An 18,621-nucleotide genomic window follows, 5' to 3' on the forward strand; every position below is an offset into this window, starting at 1 on the left:
CCTCAAGCGTATAGGAACCGAGCTCTGACTGGTATGCAGAAGCTGTTGTGTGTTGTACACTTCCTGGCAACTGGCTCATACCAGTCAACAGAGGGGCTTGTGTCTGGCCTAGCGCAGTCTACCTTCTCCAGGATTCTAGGGGAGGTTCTGACTGCTCTAGATAACCAGACACAACGATACATTCATTTCCCCCATACCCCCCAGGAATGGAACCGTCTTAAACAAGGCTTCTATCGACTGGGGGGTATTCCTAATGTCATGGGGGCAATTGATTGCACACATGTGCGTATTGTGGCCCCACATGAGGAGACAATCCTCTATATTAACAGGAAAGGGTTTCACTCATTGAATTGCCAGATGGTCTGCGATACCAATCTGAAATTCTTACATGTGTATGCAGGCTTCCCAGGGAGTGCACATGATTCCTACATCCTGCGCCAGACCTCCTTATTCAATATGTTTGAAAATGGAACACTTTCGGGAAGATGGCTGCTTGGTGAGTACCTTCATTCTGTCTGTATATTTCTAATAAAGGGACACTAAACACATATTGTCATCTCATGTGTCAGATAGAGAATACAATGTTAAACAGCATTATAATTCACTTCTCTTATATCATTTTATTCATTCTTTAAATAATTTTTTTTTTTAAATTACTAATTCACATATATGAGCCAATCATATGAGGCTTCTATGTGCAGCCACCAATCAGCAGCTATTGAGCATATCTAATATGCTTGTCATCAAGAGTTATCTATAGAATGGAGAAAATGATCTAATCAAAGTTAATTATCAAGCTGCTAACAATTGCAGGTTCATATTAAATGGACAGTCTAGAATAAATTGCTCTTCCATTATTCAGATAGGCCTTTTAATTTAAATTAACTATCCTGATTACTTCCATTAATTTTTTTATGAAATCTATCTTTTATATGTGATTCATGTTGTGTCCCTTTAAAGCACATGATGTACCTGTAGTAATCCAAACACATATGTTACATGACAGGTGACGCAGGGTACGGCTGCAGACCATGGCTATTAACCCCCTTGGTGCACCCCATTACAGAGCCACAACTCAGGTACCAGGAGGCACACATAAGAACAAGGAATGTCATTGAAAGGAGCTTTGGCCTATTAAAAACCAGGTTCAGGTGTCTGGATGTTACAGGCGGAGCACTACAGTATAACCCCAACAAAGTGTGTTCCATTGTCAATGCTTGCTGTATTCTACACAACATTGCTGTGGACACACGTTTGTTGGGGGACATTGACCCAGAGCAGCAGCAGCAGCTGGTTCCTGTACTTGAGGATGTGGACAGGGGGACACTGAGGGGGAATGAAGTGAGGGATTATGTCATCCGGGAATACTTCACCTGTAAGTTACTTATTCATAATTACAGTAAACCGTAACATTCACATGTATTATGATGTTTGACAGTACCTCACCAACCATTGCATGTGTATATATCATGTCTTGCAGAATGTAAAAGTTTGGATTTCCACTGCATGTAAGTGAAACTACTACATCCCAACCCCCTTCCCTTAAAGGGACACTATACCCAAACATATTGTTTCATGATTAAGGATAGAGAAGATAATTTTTCACAAACCTTATAATTTAAATCAATTACCTATTTTCATTATTTATTTAGATATACTTTAATGAAGACATAGAAATGCACACAGTGAAGAAATTTCAGGAGGCATCTATATACAGCTACTAATCATCAGCTACCAAACATATCTTGATATTGTTTTCAGCAAAGAATATCAATAGAATGAAGCTACAGAAATAATAGAATGAAATTATAGTTTATTTTTGAAATTATCTTCTCCTTCAAAATCATGAAGTAAAAATATTTGCTTTAATGTCCCTTTAACAACCCTAATTACTGTATATTTATAATTTGTTTAATTCATGTTTAGTTCACTATCATTAAGAATGAGGATAATGGATATTTATACCTTATGTTCACACCTTCTTTAAATATATTATTAGTTATATATACCAACGTGTCAATTTATATTGGATGTGAGAAACCTTGATGTACATCTTAGAAGTTAATATTACTATATGTACCGTTGAGACACAACCATGTCATGTTGTTTATTGAGCATGAATATGTCATAAACATTATAATAATTCCTTTTTGGTCCATTTCAACACAGGTATTATTATATGTTTTACCAATATTACTGTACTAAAACACAACTCACATGGATGTGGATGACAATTAGATAGTAAATAACAGAGGACAAGATTTTCAATGAAATTGAATAATATTTTTTTTTTTTTAGGCCTCTTAGATGAGGGGCCTGGTGTGGGTCTTCTGCCTCTCCTGGGTTGTGTGGATACACTAGGAGTGCTGGTCACAGAGGAGATACTTGATGCCATGTCCTGCTGTTGGGTGAAATGCTCCACCAAAGCCCCCAACAGTTGATTCTGTTCCCTCCATCTTTGGTCACTTTGGATTTGCATGTCCGATATTACACGTAGCATTTGATTCTGATTTTGGACCATAGCTGATAGCGATGCTGCCATGTCCCTTTGCAGCTCATTCGACCTCTGTTGCAAACGGTGTTGGGTTCTATGGAACCTGTGTTGTTCCCTCTGCATATTCAGACACGTTTCCGTTAGAGTCTCACAGGTCAAAGTTTGCCTCCTCTGTAGTGAGATATATTCATCACCCATGGCAGAACTCAATTGATCCATGGGCTCTTCATCAGCAGGGACAATAGGCACTCTTTCAATGACGTGTTCCTCAGCTGGAGGTGCCGGAACAACAACCTCAGCTGGAGGTGCCGGAACAACAACCTCAGCTGGAGGTGCCAGAACAACAACCTCAATTGGAGGTGCCGGAACATTAACCTCAGTTGGAGGTGCCGGAACATTAACCTCAGTTGGAGGTGACGGAACATTAACCTCAGTTGGAGGTGCCGGAACATTAACCTCAGTTGGAGGTGCCGGAACAATAACCTCAGTTGGAGGTGCCGGAACAAAAACAGCAGCTGGACGTGCAGGAAGAGATATCTCAGCTGGAGGTGCAGCCACAGGGATATGAGCTGGAGGTGCAGGGCGATGGATTACAGTTGGTGGAGCCCTTCCAACTGAAGATGATGGTCCAGATGTCGGGATGGACCGATAGTCCCAATGTCCGCTGGTGTGCATCCACTCAGCCTGCTGGTATACTCCTGTAGTGCCCTGATATTGTTGGGGGGGGGGGGGGGAAATACATCTACCCTTTGGGGCTGGTGGGGCTCCCCCTCCAAGCCATAGGAATATTCCTCCTGCCACGGGTCCTGCCAGGTATCCTCCTCTAATGCAGGTGGCATGATATGTGGATTTTCAATGGACGCAGTCCAAGACATCTCATGCCTGGCATACTCCTGCTCTCTTATCTGTACCGGTGGTTGTGGTGGACATATATTTAGAACCGGTGTTGGGGGATTCATGGGCGTAGGCACCCTGGTGACTGGAGGTTCTGTGAAGGAGTCAAATGATGAGAGTGATTAGTACAGTCACATATCTATCCATGTGGGCATACAATTTACATGCTAGGGCCTATCCACATTCTCATGTCAAACTCTATAACATGCTTGTGCACATTGAGATTTGTGATATGAGGGTTTGGAATATGCTAATTATACATGTATGTGTTTCATACAATAGTTCTGTGTACATGTCAGTGATGGAGAAAATGTGTTCTTTAAGTGACATTATGGTTGTGATGACTATGGTGTCCATTTACTGAAAGGTCTACATGTGGCTTGTGGCCTGTGTTACTCTGAGACATGTTAGTATTTCACTATTCTACCTCATATCATGATTTTCAATGTGTTAAGTAGCATTAAATGGACATGCAAAACATATTTATTATTTCATGATTCAGCTAGACAAGCATGGTATTCTAAATAAATTGTAATTTACTTCCATTAGCTAATATGCTTCATTATCTTGATATTCTTAGCTGATATGCATTTCTTGATAGGCTCAGAAGCTGCTGATTGGTGGCTGTACATCAATGCCTCGTGTGATTGCCTCACCCATGTGCATTGATATTTAATAAACTAAGATTTTCAAAATAAAAATTAAATATAGATAATGGAAGTAAATTTGGATGTTGTTTAAAACTATATTCTCTATCTGAATAATGAAAAAATATCTTTGTGTTTCATGTCCCTTTAATGTTAAATATCATTGTATATTTAGTTGTTAGTAATCAAAATACCATGATCCTCATTGTGTACATGAATGTGTGACAATATAGGATGTTATAACTCAAATACATATTATACTAGTGTGTGGGATGTTACTCACCAGCATGCTGTGCTGATGTTGCAGTCCCTGAGTCACGAGCCCCTGGAAGTCCACGGACTGCTGTGAGGCTCAGGGACCGACGAATGAGCTCCTGCCACTCATTGTATTCGGCCTCATAGTGAGGCCCACCTCCTGTTGCCCTCTGGGAGATTGCTTCCTGGCCCATCCTCTCCTTGACTCTCCTCTTGCAATCATTCCATCTCTTCTTAAGCCCGTCAACATTCCTCCTCTGTTGGGACACTCCATTGACGGCCTCCACCACCTTCTGCCAAGCATCCTTACACCTCTGGGCAACTCCTTTGCCCTTCTCTTGTCCAAAGAGGGCATTATGGTTCTCCAGGACAGCCTGGACGAGAGCGAGGTTTTCGGCAAAACTGAAATTGGGACACCTCATACGCTCCTCGTCCTGGGCTGCCTGGCTCCCTCCCTGGGATGTCCCTGGTGTGGGTTCCTCCCTATCCTCTCCCTCCTCCCCCTTCTATCCCCATGTGCACCCTCTATCCCTCTTCTCAGTGTGCCTGGCCTTTGGGCAACCCCACTCCCATCCTCCCTTCTGGCTCTCCCTCTCCCCACTCCGCTCACTCCCTGACGGGGACCCTGCTGCTCCTCCTGTACATAATCCTCTCCCTGCGACTCCCCTTCCCTCCTCCCCCCAGCCCTATCTCTCCCTGACATCCTCACACTACACACACTCACACACTCACACTCACTCCCACTTCAATCACACACAATCACAACCAGACACTCAGCCTTTCAAACTGTAAAAGATAAATAAAGAGTGTTGGGTGTTATAAAAAAAAAGTGTTGTGTATTTTGTATATGTGTGTATGCAAAATGTGTGCAATATGAAAAAAAGTGTAAGTAAATGTACTGGCTTAACAATCCAACCAACAATCCGACCTAACTAACTTGATGATGCTCCTTTCTCACTACTCTTACCACTAATCTCTATACTCGCTGTAGTGTGCTGTAGCTCCAAGAACCAACCAAACACACTAAAGAAATTGCGGCTGCGCAGGGGTTTAAGTATGAATTTTGAATCTCGTCATTACGTGGCGCATCTCTTAGAACTGGCGTTATTTTTTACGAGTCGTAAGCTAATTTGCATAAAACTACACTTTATTGAGACTTTACGTGAACAAAAAACAGGCGCAAGTACTTGCGACGACTAAAAGGTGTATTTGCGCACATTTTGCCTGCTCGTCGGTTTTTCAGACTTACGCCAGTTTAGCATCTGACGGCGGTGAATATTGGATAGCTCGAGTTGCGAGCTGAAACTGCGGGCGACGCGGGTTACCTCGCTTGCGCCGAAAACTACGACCTATATCGGATCGCGCCCCTAGAGCCCCTAATGGGAGCATTGTAATCTATCTGTTACCAACAAAATTGCCACTACATGGAGCTTACAAAAATTACAATGATTGCGCTGATGTGACACATATTTTAATAGTTGTATTAATTATTGTCAATTATTAATATATAGTTTTAATATTTTATTTCAAATAAATACTTAACACACTCTAATATAACACATCTGCTATAGTGCATATGAAGAACATAGGATTTTATTTATTTGCTATAAAATATTAATAAATATTAATAATACTTACAAATTATTCATTTTGAGCTTCTTAAAATGTATAATACATCATTAAAATCGACATTGACATATTTTAATAGTTGTATTAATTATTATCAATTATTAATATATTTAATATTTTATTGCAAATAAATACTTAATGCACCCTAATATAACTCATGTTGGCTAAAGCGCACATGAAAAACATAGGAATTTACAAAAAAGATATATATATATAACTGATAATAATTAATAGCAACCTCTAGGTATGGCCTATGAACTGTAAGGGAATATGTGTGCTACCATCATGTACTGTGTCTTTAATTTCTCAAAAAGCAACCTCCAGGTATGGAGCAAGGACTGTTTAATGGCATACATGTTCTACAATCATGGACGTTATCTTTAATTGCTCAAAAAGCTTCTTTCAGGTATGGTTTATTGACTGTGTTATGGCATATGTGAGATTCAATCATGGAAAGTGATACTTATGGCTCAAAATACTACCTCATGTATGGCTTATGGACTGTGTTATGTCATTCTCTACCACAAACACTTGCGTTTATAGAGCGTTTTTGTTTAAACTCAGGCTATGGGGATGGGTGGCTGATTTTAAAAAGAAAATTGACCTATGTTCGGTCAATTCAATTGTTCCAAGCAGCTTCAGCCTGATGTTTATTAAATATGTATCTTTTGTACAATTTGATATAAGTGGTGCTGCTAACATGTTTATGAATTGTTGTGATTTTATAAAAAAATAAAATCAATCTATGGTCAAATGAAAGGTATTATTTAATGGGGGTGGTCACATGTTTGCTCACTAGTGTTGCTAGAGCCCTTCTGATTGACTACATTCACTATTATAATATATGTACTGCCATAATTATATATGTGGTGGTGATGTTCACATATTTATTTTCCATTTCTTTTTTTCATGAGTGACAGGGTTTTTTCTTTTTAATTTTTTAAAGCAGACAATTGCCGTCTCAGACCAAGTGCAACTGACTTGCACTCATTATTTTAAAGACATATTGTACTTTAGAATTCCATGTGTTGCATGCATTAGGGATTTGTAATACAATGACCATACTTTCATGAAAGAATAGTATGCCATTGAAGTTAAACTTAGTTCTTATTTGATTGAGTTTCTCCTGTGAGGCAATTAATACTTGTACATAAAGGTATAATTTGTACATTAACATGCACCTGCTATATTTATTCACATAATAATTTTACCTGATGTCCTACATTGTCAGGATAAACTCTTTGCAATTATGTTAACATGCTAATAATCAATGTACCAAACGCGATTATTCACCATAATGTCTCTTTAATAACATTCATATCTCAGGAAATCTTTAAAAAAACAAATAATCTAAATATAAACATTTGACATGAATCTGGTGTTGTCATCTTCCTTATTAAAATATGTTCTAGAAAGTATTTGACATTAAACTTATATTGTCATCATTGTATTTAAATGTCTTAATTAAACAAGTTCACTGTATTTTAGTGTTGTGATATTCTTCATCTACATGTCTTAATAAAAATATTTGACATGATTCTTTAGTTTTATTTTTACATATGTTTTATTTAGTTTTCTTTACATATATTACACATACATTTTGAACAATTATAGTCCTTCCTCCTTTGATTAAAGGCCTTATTTCTTTAACTAATGTTTCAAACATGTTGTAATTGCCTGGTAAGTTATGAGTTAAAAAAGGCTTGTACCAAGTAATGATACTTTTTTGCTCATAACAAGTGTTCAATTAAATAGATTGTTAAAAAAAATAAGATCTGTTGAGGAATCTGCTGCTTACCATATATGGTTTTAATCAATGGTTAATACAATAATTAACTCATTAACTAATTGTCTTATACTATATATGGTTAGAAGCTTCATATCCACCATATATGGCAGTGAACTATTGTTGAAATGTCATGATTCCATCATTAAATTCCTCATTATTTATCCCCATATATGGTTTAAAAACTATTACTGCAAATAACGTGTAATTGAACACTCATTAAGAGCATAAACTTTACTATTATTTATTATTAAGAGCATTACATGTATGCAAGCCTTATTTTAAAGTGATACATCACTTGACAATCATAAGAACACTAGTCGATAACTCAGCCAACACATAATTTATACTGTATCAATGCATAGTTACTGTATCAATAATGTAGACACTGACACAGAAAAAATAAGCATTAATAAAAATATCAGTGTCTACATTATTGATACAGTCACTATGCATTGTGGCTGTATAAATAATGTGTAGACTGAGCCGCCTCCCAATAATAAACCTAACAGTTCTTTACCTATATTTCCGCCATCCCGAAAAGAAAGGGCACATAAAACTAAAATGAATAACCCCTTAACCGTCAACCACCTACATTGCAATACACCTAATTAGCCTATTAACCCCTAAACTGCAAAACCCCCACATTGCAATAAACCTAATTATCCTATTAACCCCTAAACCACAAAACCCCCACATCGCAATAAACCTATTTACCCTATTAACCCCTAAACCTCTACATCACAACAAACCTATTTACCCTATTGACCCCTAAACCGCAAAACACCTACATCACAATAAACCTATTTAACTTATTAACCCCTAAACCGCAAAACTCCTACATCGCAATAAACCTATTTACCCTATTAAATCAGACAATAGAATTTCACTTGCTCTCTCATGCTACTGGCTAATTTAAATAGCCAATAGGATTTGAGTAGCTTCCATCCTATTGTCTGATTTGAATTGGAAGAATCAAATCAGCCAATAGGAATTCAAGGGACGCCATCTTTAATCGCGTACCTTGAAATCACTATTCAGTGTACGGCGGAGATCGTATGAAGAGGATCCTCCATGCTCCATGGCTCTGTGGTTGCCGGTCTTCAGTTCCAGAGTCGCCGCTCTTCAGTTCCGCGGTCTTCAGCTCCGCTCTGCGCAGGATGTTCCTGGAAGAAGAAGAGGTTGCGCTTGGAAGAAGACTTCACTGCCTGGAACAGGACCAGGATTTTTTAAGGTTTTTTTGGGGGATTTGTTTTATTTAGATTAGGGATGGGCAGAAAAAGAGCTAAATGTCCTTTTAAGGGCAATGCCCAAACAAATGCCCTTTTCAGGGAAATGGGTAGTTTAGGTTTTTTAGTGTTAGGCTATCTTATTTGGGGGGGTTTAGTGTTAGGGGGGCTTTGTGTATTTTCTTGAAAAAGAGCTGATTATCTTGGGGCAATGCCCTTAAAAAAGCCCCCCACCCACCAGGTTAGGGGTTGTTAGGTTAGGGGGTGTTAGGTTAGTGTGCTGTACTTAGTTATTAAATAGTTATTTTGCGGTTTAGGGGTTAATAGGGTAAATAGTTTTATTGCGATGTAGGGGTTTTGCGGTTTAGGGGTTAATAGGGTAAATAGGTTTATAGCGATGTAGGGATTTTGCGGTTTATGGGTTAATAGGGAAAATTGGTTTATTGCGATGTAGGGATTTTGTGGTTAGGGGTTAATAAGTTAAATAGGTTTATTGCGATGTAGGGGTTTTGCGGTTTAAGAGTTAATACTTCGTGTAGGATTTTTTTGTTGTTATATTTTGTGCAGGCATGTTTTTTTTAATACTTTATGCGGGCGTTTTTGTTTTTTTAAATACTTTAATGTGGACGATTAGGTGTTGCTTTTGTAATGCTCTGTTTGCCTGGATTCCGAAAATCTGCTTCGCTGCATCCAGGTGAATTCTTTTGGCCTCGCACTGCCAACATTCCATTGAGGATGCGTGCGCAACTGCCGATGGCGAAGGGCATTACAAACGCAATTATAGTATGGATGTGTTAAACATGTATTAATGAAACAAAAACATTTTTTTAAATCATTAAATATACCGTTTTTTTTTGTATATATACAGAAATCTAGGGAAACGGCACACACCAACCACTCAGCCACTTGGTGCTCTGCAGTTATTTAGTATACAGGATCACTGAATAATTCCCACGGATGGCATCCGTATCTCCCGGGCTATCCACAAAGCAGGCACAAGCAGGATTTAAACAATCCATGCCATCCGTGGAAATTATCCAGTGATCAAAGCAGGTGGTAAATCGCCATAGAACAGGCTAACAATGGTATTGAGCTGGTTGTTCGTTCCTGTGAGTGCATTTCTCTCTGTGTATATATATATATATATATATATATATATATATATATATATATATATATAAATATACTGTATATAGTGGGCTAGATTACAAGTGGAGTGCTAATTTATCATGCCCCAGTAAACGCCAAATTCGCCTTTTGGTGCTCGATAAATATACAGTCATTACAAGCTCACTAAAGCAATAAGCATTCCGAAAATTAACTAGAGATCAGAACTCTGGATAATTTTTAAAATGTCCCCTAATTGGCCCCAAATTTAAGAGTCTTGTAGTTTTTTTATTTAAAAAAAAATGTAGCAATGTAAAATTATTTGTAACTGTCCACAGAAAATGATTATATCCTTATTAGAGCAGAATTAAAATGTGAGATCAGCACTTTTACACACTTGAGGAGCCAATAGAGCATATGTATTTGCTGACTGATGTATCCACCATGTGCACATACCTGAGTGACAAGCAAAGTGCATGTACCAATCACCTCCATATGCTCCAAGAGTAGCACTATGGGTGTGTATAGTTTGCCAATCTCTAGATTTAATTCATCAATAAGAGCCATTTTTGTAAATCATTTTATAAGGGGCACTTGTTATAAACATCCTGCAGTGGCTAAACAAATACAGCATGAAGTACACTATAATGAACCTATAATGCATATAATTTAGTGGATCACTTGATCACTTGCTGTCCCCAAGTCAAAACTAGTTTGTTTAAAAAACTAATTAGTATTTATTATTAATTTTGATCAACACTGGTGACAGACAGCTATGGTCTGGATAGTTTTAAAATAAATGTTTTAAAGGGACATTAAACACTTTGAAATGGTAATGTAAAATGATAAATCAAACTCTTCAATATACTTTCATTATTTATTTTGCCCCCTTTTCCTGTAATCCCATTCTGAAATAGTGATATTTTCCGTTCCTGTTAGTAATGGAAATGCAGAATACTGTTATATTCCACACCGCCATTGGCTGCACACTCTAGTGACCTCTTTATAACTGTACTTAATTGACCACAGCAGAGAAGGTAACATAAGTTACAACATGGCAGCACCCACTGCTTTAAAGACACCTATATTTTACACTTATTTTGTCAATATTTAAACAGCTAAAAAATCTTAAAAAAATACATCTACATGTTATTCTCAGACTAATCTTTTCTTTGAATGCATCATTCTATCTAGCATTTATTTTACTGTTTATTGTCCCTTTAACTATCAACTACTGCATGGATGATATTTATCCCTTTACGGTCTGGAGAATCAGGGGTGATTTTACCCATTGAGGTCAGTGATCTGGGACACTGTGAGCTCTGAGCCTGCACCAAGCACATTTGCTATGTCTGTGAGTGCAACGACCCTTTTGTCTGTGTGTTAACAAGGCTGGTGGTATAATTGTATTGCACTAGGAGGCACCTTCTGTTTGTGTCTTGTATTTCAGAATAGAGTTTGATGTGTAATACAAAGAGCTGCTTTTTAGGATTCTTCATGTATGTGATCCTTTGAAGTCTCCTTGAACTCAGTGCCTTTGTGGAGGACTGTTATAAGTTAATACAGACTCATTTACAGTGATTGTTGTGCATCCGCTATAATTTAGGTTCTTTTAACTTAAAGTTTGTTGATAAAAAATATGTATAAAAACATCTTCTTTCTTACTGCTGTGTGAAAAAAAAGGATTCAAGAAATCTGAATTCATATAAGACAGCTCATGATTACCAAACACATTAGATATAATTATATCATGTAATGTCTTTGAGAAGGATAAGTCAGAAATACAGTAAGCTAATGGGCTCACATTTAATACCAAAAGAAAATAAATAATGTTTAAAACAATAGTTGTAAATGTTGTAAAGTAACTATAAATATATATATAGATAGAAAAACAGTGCCCAACCCAAAATATGCATTCAGATGGGTTAGCATTGGTTCGGATGGATATTGATTACATTAGTTAAAGGGATAGTCTAGTCAAAAATAAACGTTCATGATTCAGATAGACAAATTCAACCATATCCTTGCACTCAGTAAGGTAGATCTGGGTGAAAAGACAGGACGCCACTGGATGCCATAAAAAAGCTCTTTATTCTTGATTACACTTAAAAGGAAAATACTTCCATCAAATAATGTAGGTCATTTCTTTATGGAAGTATTTTCCTTATAAGTGTAATTGAGAATAAAGAGCTTTTTTATGGCATCCAGTGGCGTCCTGTCTTTTCACCCAGACCTACCTTACTGAGTGCAAGGATATGGTTGGATTTGTTTATGTGTATGGGGGATTTGGTGAAGTTCCCCGTGAATCCATAGCACCAGACCGGACAGGAACCAAGTGGATGCAAAACAGTTCCCCAGGGGAGCGCTGATGATGAGACACCGCACAGCGATGTGAGAAGAGGAAACAATTCAGTGCGAAGTACAGGTGAGAGTGAGACCGTTCCTACTACTGAGCACTTACCAAGGATTTACCTTGATGATTCAGATAAAGCAGCAATTTTAAGCAACTTTCTAATTTACTCCTATTATCAAATTGTCTTTGTTGTCTTGGTATCTTTATTTTAAAAAGCTAAAAAGTAAGCTTAAGAGCCGGCACATTTTTTTTTGGCTCAGCACCTAGGTAGCACTTGCTGATTAGATGGCTACATTTAGACACCAATCATCAACCGCTACCGGGGAGCTGAACCAAAAATAGGCTGGCTTCTAAGCTTACATTCCAGCTTTTTAAATAAAGATACCAAGAGAACAAATAAAAAATGATACTAGTAGTACATTAGAAAGATGCTTAAAATTGCATGCTCTATCTCAATCATTAAAGTTTAATTTTGACTATACTATCCCTTTAACTATGAAAGTGACAGTTAAGAGATCCCCTGTAGAACCCAATTTAAAAGATAACAATACTGTTAGTCACAATTACAACATTGCGAGTGTGACACTATCAAGTATTAAAAGTGAAAAATAAAAACACACCAATTAGAGGGGTCCTAAAGTGACTTTTCCTGCAGATCCCCTCAGTTGTTCATGATATCATATAATAAACACGTCTACATATGTACTCTATATGTACCATAGATATATAAATCTGTGTCCTGTTTCCTGTATACATCACCTCTAATAAGGATGAAGGAAGCTTTAATGAATCAATACCATGGCCTCTATTTATCAAGGTCTGTCAGACCTGATCCGACAGTGCGGATCAGGTCCGCCAGACCTCGCTGAATACGGAGAGCAATACGCTCTCAGTATTCAGCATTGCACCAGCAGCTCACAAGAGCTGCTGGTGCAACGCCGCCCCCTGCAGACTTGCGGCCGCCAGCAGGGGGGTGTTAATCAACCCGATCGTACTCGATCGGGTTGATTTCCGGCGAAGTCTGTCCGCCTGCTCAGAGCAGGCGGACAGGTTATAGAGCAGCGGTCTTTGTGACCGCTGCTTCATAACTGCTGTTTCTGGCGAGGCTGATGACTCGCCAGAAACATGGGGCATCAAGCTCCGTTCGGAGCTTGATAGATAGGCCCCAAAGTGTGTTAATAAATCTCTAGAATGTCTCCTGTGGCCATTTTAGAGTGTTTAACATATGTAAGTTCCCAAAATGCCAAGTGCCTAGGGATGTCAAATTCAAAAAGCAAATATGGGCTTGAAAAGCTGTGACTCAAAAATGTATTGTGATCACAAAGAGCTTTTCAGCTCCATAGAGAAAATAGAATTTTATTAAATGTCTAAAAACCGTTTTGCAAGAGTAAGAATCAGTCAAGAACGCACTATTGTGATCATGCCAAATTGAAAAAGAGCCAAAAAAGCTGCTGCCAACAGATTGTGATCAAGGCCTATATAAAGAAAAGGGGAAATTATTAAGGGAGATAAATCAGAAAAAAATATAATTAAACATAACTTTTAATAGAAACACTTTTTACAGTTAAAAAAACCTGATGATTGAAAAAGATAAATGTACATATTTACATGCCATAGAGTCTCAGAGATAATAGAATTGTATAGTATTCCAAAAGTATGTAACAAAATCAATACACACAAGTTAAATATTCTCAGAGTAATATAAACTGGTACAAAATATCCCTTAAAGGACCTATTCTTTCAATCTATAAAATACTACTATTATATTTAGGAAAAGGGCCTGAGGACTGGAGTTGAGAAACACTGCTCTAAAACCCTTTTCCTAAATACAAAATTCATAGTTACCGAAATTAAATCAACTCCAACACCAGCAAATTGGAAAAATAATACGCAATAGTGGGTATTTCAATCCTAAAACAGAACTGCCAAAGATTCAGTTTTAAAAAGTGTGAAATGTATCTACAAATAAGTGTGGCAATTGATTCATTTACATGACTGCAAAATGTAGAATTTACAACATTTGACAAAATATGGCACATGGGTTGTATTTATATTCTGCACAAAAGTCAACAACAATGCAAATATATTTTTATTTTATATTTATAGACTAAAAGAAAATATGTATTTGTTTCTTGTGATTTACATTGGATATTGCTGTCTTGATAGTTTACAACTAACAACTGTACAATACTTTCCAGGTCTGAAACATATTCTACACTCTCAGAATGCTACATTTAGGGCTAGATTACAAGTGGAGCACTAATTTGTCACATGCCCGTACACAAGCAAACTAACCAGCCATTACAAGTGGCTGGTTAATGCTAGCAGTAGCAATTAGTGCTCAGAAAATTAAACCAGGGATCAGATCTCTGGTTAGTTTTCAAAATGTTCCCCAATTCCCCGCAAAATACAGTATGAGGTTTCTTATTAAAAATAAAAAAAATGTAGCATCTATAATTTTTTTTAAATAACTGCATATTAATGTACATATATATTTAACATTTGCTGTCCATCACTGCGCGACTTACCCCCTTCACTGCGCTAGGTCTGACAGCATGAGAACAAGACTTCCTTTGGAGCCTATGGAAGCGCCCTCTTGTGAGTGCAATGCTTCCCTGCAATGCAAACCTGATCTTGCGCCTAACTAGTAATACCAGCACACATTTTTGTGTGCGCCAGTATTAGTGAGTGAAGCGCTCACAAAAGCGGTATTTTGCGCTCTACTCGTAACCTATCCTTTAATTAGTTGTCTGTTTTATGTATCATAGTTATAGCAATGCCAAATGATCATATAACTCTGCGCTGCAGAAAACATATGATAAACTCTATTTATTTTGCATCAATCTCAGTGAAATCTTTGTGTTAAACATCAAATAAAGTTGTAAAAAGATTCAACTTTTATTATTCAGATAGACGCAGGGGTGTCCAAACTTTGCTCTCCAGAGGTTTTGGAACTACATTTCCGATGATGCTCAGCCAGCATTTTATCTAGCTGAGCATCATGGGAAATGTAGTTCCAAAACCTCTGGAGAGCAAAGTTTGGACACCCCTGCATGCAATTTTAAAGGGGTATGAAATTCAAAAAAATGCCATATGTGATTTAGACAAAGCATACAATTTTTTTAAAAAACGTTTCCAGTAAACTGTTATTCTTTGTTGAAGAAATACCAAGGTAGGTGTCTGGAGCACTACCTCTATTGCTCTTACATAAGTATAACATTCTTGAAAAACTGCTGCCAAATAGTGCTCCAGACACATGCACACTCCTGAGCTTACGTCCCCTGCCAACATACCAAGAGAATGAAGAAGAATTTATAATAGAAGTAAACTAGAAAGTTGATTAAAATGTAATGCTTTATCTGAATCATGAAAGAAAAATGTTGGGTCTCATGTCCCTTTAAATAAAGGATACCAATAGAGCAAAGTAAATCTGATAACAGAAGTAAATTGAAAAGGCATTTAAAACTGTATGTTCTACCTGTTCTAGACTATGAACATATTGAGGCCCATTTATTGTAGGTCTTGCGGACCTGATCCGATAGTGCGGATCAGGACCGCAAGACCCCGCTGAATGCGGAGAGCAATACGCTCTCCGTATTCAGCAACGCCACCCCCTGCAGACTGGCGGCCAATCAGTCGCCAGCAGGGAGGTGTCAATCATCACGATCATACTCGATCGGGTTGAATTCTGGCGACTCCTGTCCGCCTGCTCAGAGCAGGCAGACAGGGTTATGAAGCAGCGGTCATAAGACCGCTGCTTCATAACTGCTGTTTCTGGCGAGTCTGAAGACTCGCCAGAAACACAGGCCCACAAGGTCCATATGTAGCTTGATAAATGGGCCTCTTAATCTTGACTTTACAGTCCCTTTCATGGCTGAATTGTAGATGCTGTTGTCACACTTTATAATCATACTACAGGTTTTAGTGCCTGTTGTATTTTGGTTGTGAAGACAGAACACACACTCCTTACATTTGACATTTCACAACATTACATTTGACATATGTCACTCTTTGAAGAACAAGTAGTGAAATGGTTTATATTTTAAAGGAACATTGTGCTTTTAAAAATGAAAATGTGTTTGCCTGAAAAAATATGAAGCAAAAAAATTTACATTTAAACAGAAACTTAGAGTATAAGTTGTTTAGTTCATGCAAATGCTCATTGGACGATATGTATTTCCTATCAGTCAATAAACATAAGTAAAAGGTACCTATCAACCAATGGGCATTAATAAGAAGCATAAAACTAACACTGCTTTATTTCCACTAAATTTGTATAGGTTATATTTACTTACAAACAATTGTATTCCCTTCAATTAGAAAACCTGTGTAAAGCAACTTTTTAAAGTATTTTGCGTTTTCAACTGCTTTGATATTTTCTAATGTGCACAGTATGGGGCATATTTATCAAGCTTTTATTGTGCAGTTTAAAACAGGGAATGCACGCACAAACAGGAAACAAACAGAACTGGCGCTGCACCAACCAGATTACGCATTTGGCTATGATTACGGCTAACAGCCGAAACGCGTAAGCCGGTTGGTGCAGCGCCAGTTCTGTTTGCTTCCTGTTTGTGTGTGCATTTCCTGTTTTAAACTGCACAATAAAAGCTCATTTTTAGACTCTACCTCCTTCTCATGTATGGATTTAAGTTACCAGACATAGAGTCGGATCATTCGTCATCCCTTCTTGGAGAGTCCGGGTAAGGGTTCTCTTCCTGCAGGTCTCCTTCTGTCCTCTTCAATGTGAAGTCACCGAATGGCGACTGAACCAAGGTATACATATTGTGGCAAGAACTACATACATGAGGCAAGAACTAAAAAAAAAAAAAAAAAACTTTTTTTTTTTTTAAATTTTGGCAGCCACCAGTGGGTACTATATCAGAGTGCTAATTGAGCATGGGAAATGTTATTACAAGGAGTAAAGTATTAGCATTTGAGAGGATTTCTTAGTGTGCACTAAACCACTATGCTCAGTGTGAGACAGACTTGGCACTTTGTACAGTGTGTGCCTGAGTCAGACGGCAGATCACTTTCATTTGAAGAGGAGGTAGGACTTACTTAGCAAATGTTTTTTATTTCTTTGTGCAATTTTGGATTGTAACTTCAGTGTGGTAGTAGTTGTATGGTGGGGCTAGGGGTCCATAAAAACACATTTTTTAGCAGCAGTGTATTTATGATTATTTGACAATGCTGTAGAAATTCTATATTTAAAACCATGCAGAAATGTTTCCTCCTCAATACACAAATGGTAGATGACCTTTTGGCAGATATGCATTATATATATATATATATTACATTACAGTTTACTGCCCCTTTATGCAAGGACTTTCCAGATGCAAGGAGGCATTTTATCTAAGATTTTTACATCTGCATAAAATGTTATACTCTCAGACTAAGATTGCTCAGTGTTTGAAATGAGACAGGTTAACTTAAAACTGTTCAGTTTACACTACAGCTGACTTTGTTTTGAAATACATACCAAGAAGCCTAAATCCTGCATTTAACCAGATCTAATTGTATGAGTACCACAGCTTATGGTCCCACCAAGACCATATAGAGTACAGCATTTTCAAAATCCATAAGTACAGCTGACAGATGGGAAAATTTGTACACTATATTTGAAGTGGTGCTCTTGGTTGGGGAAAATGAGAAAAAAACAAACAAACATATGTCAACCTTTTAAAGGTACTTTTCTTCATCTAGCCATCTACCCAGCTCATTAATGTACAATTTTGAATTCACAGAATTATTTTTGTTTGCACATTTACAAATATGATTCTTTAAAAAGTGATCTCTTAATTTCTGCATTTTTTTATCATGCATGTCACACACTGTTGATTTAGGGGATGCAAGGTGCATAAATGTTTCCTCCTGTGAGTGTTTCTGTGGGTGTATGTGTTATGTCTTTGTACTTTGGTTTGTGTCTCTATGTGTATGTATTTTTTATCTGTTGGTCTCTCTGTGAGGGTGGGTGTTACCGTGTGTATGTCTTTGTGCATTTTCTGTGGATGTCTGTGAGGGTGTGTGCATATGTCTTTGAGCTTTTTCTATGGGTGTTTCTGTGAGGGTGTTTGTGTGTATGTATGTATGTATGTATGTCTGTGTTTTCTGTGGGTGTCTCTGTGAGGGTGTGTGTATGTCTTTGTGTGTTTTCTGTGGATGTCTCAGTGAGGGTGTGTGTATGTACGTCTTTCTGTGTTTTTCATGTGGTTGTCTCTGTGTGTGTG

This window comes from Bombina bombina, chromosome 1 (genome assembly GCF_027579735.1).
Source record: "Bombina bombina isolate aBomBom1 chromosome 1, aBomBom1.pri, whole genome shotgun sequence".
Lineage (NCBI taxonomy): Eukaryota > Metazoa > Chordata > Amphibia > Anura > Bombinatoridae > Bombina > Bombina bombina.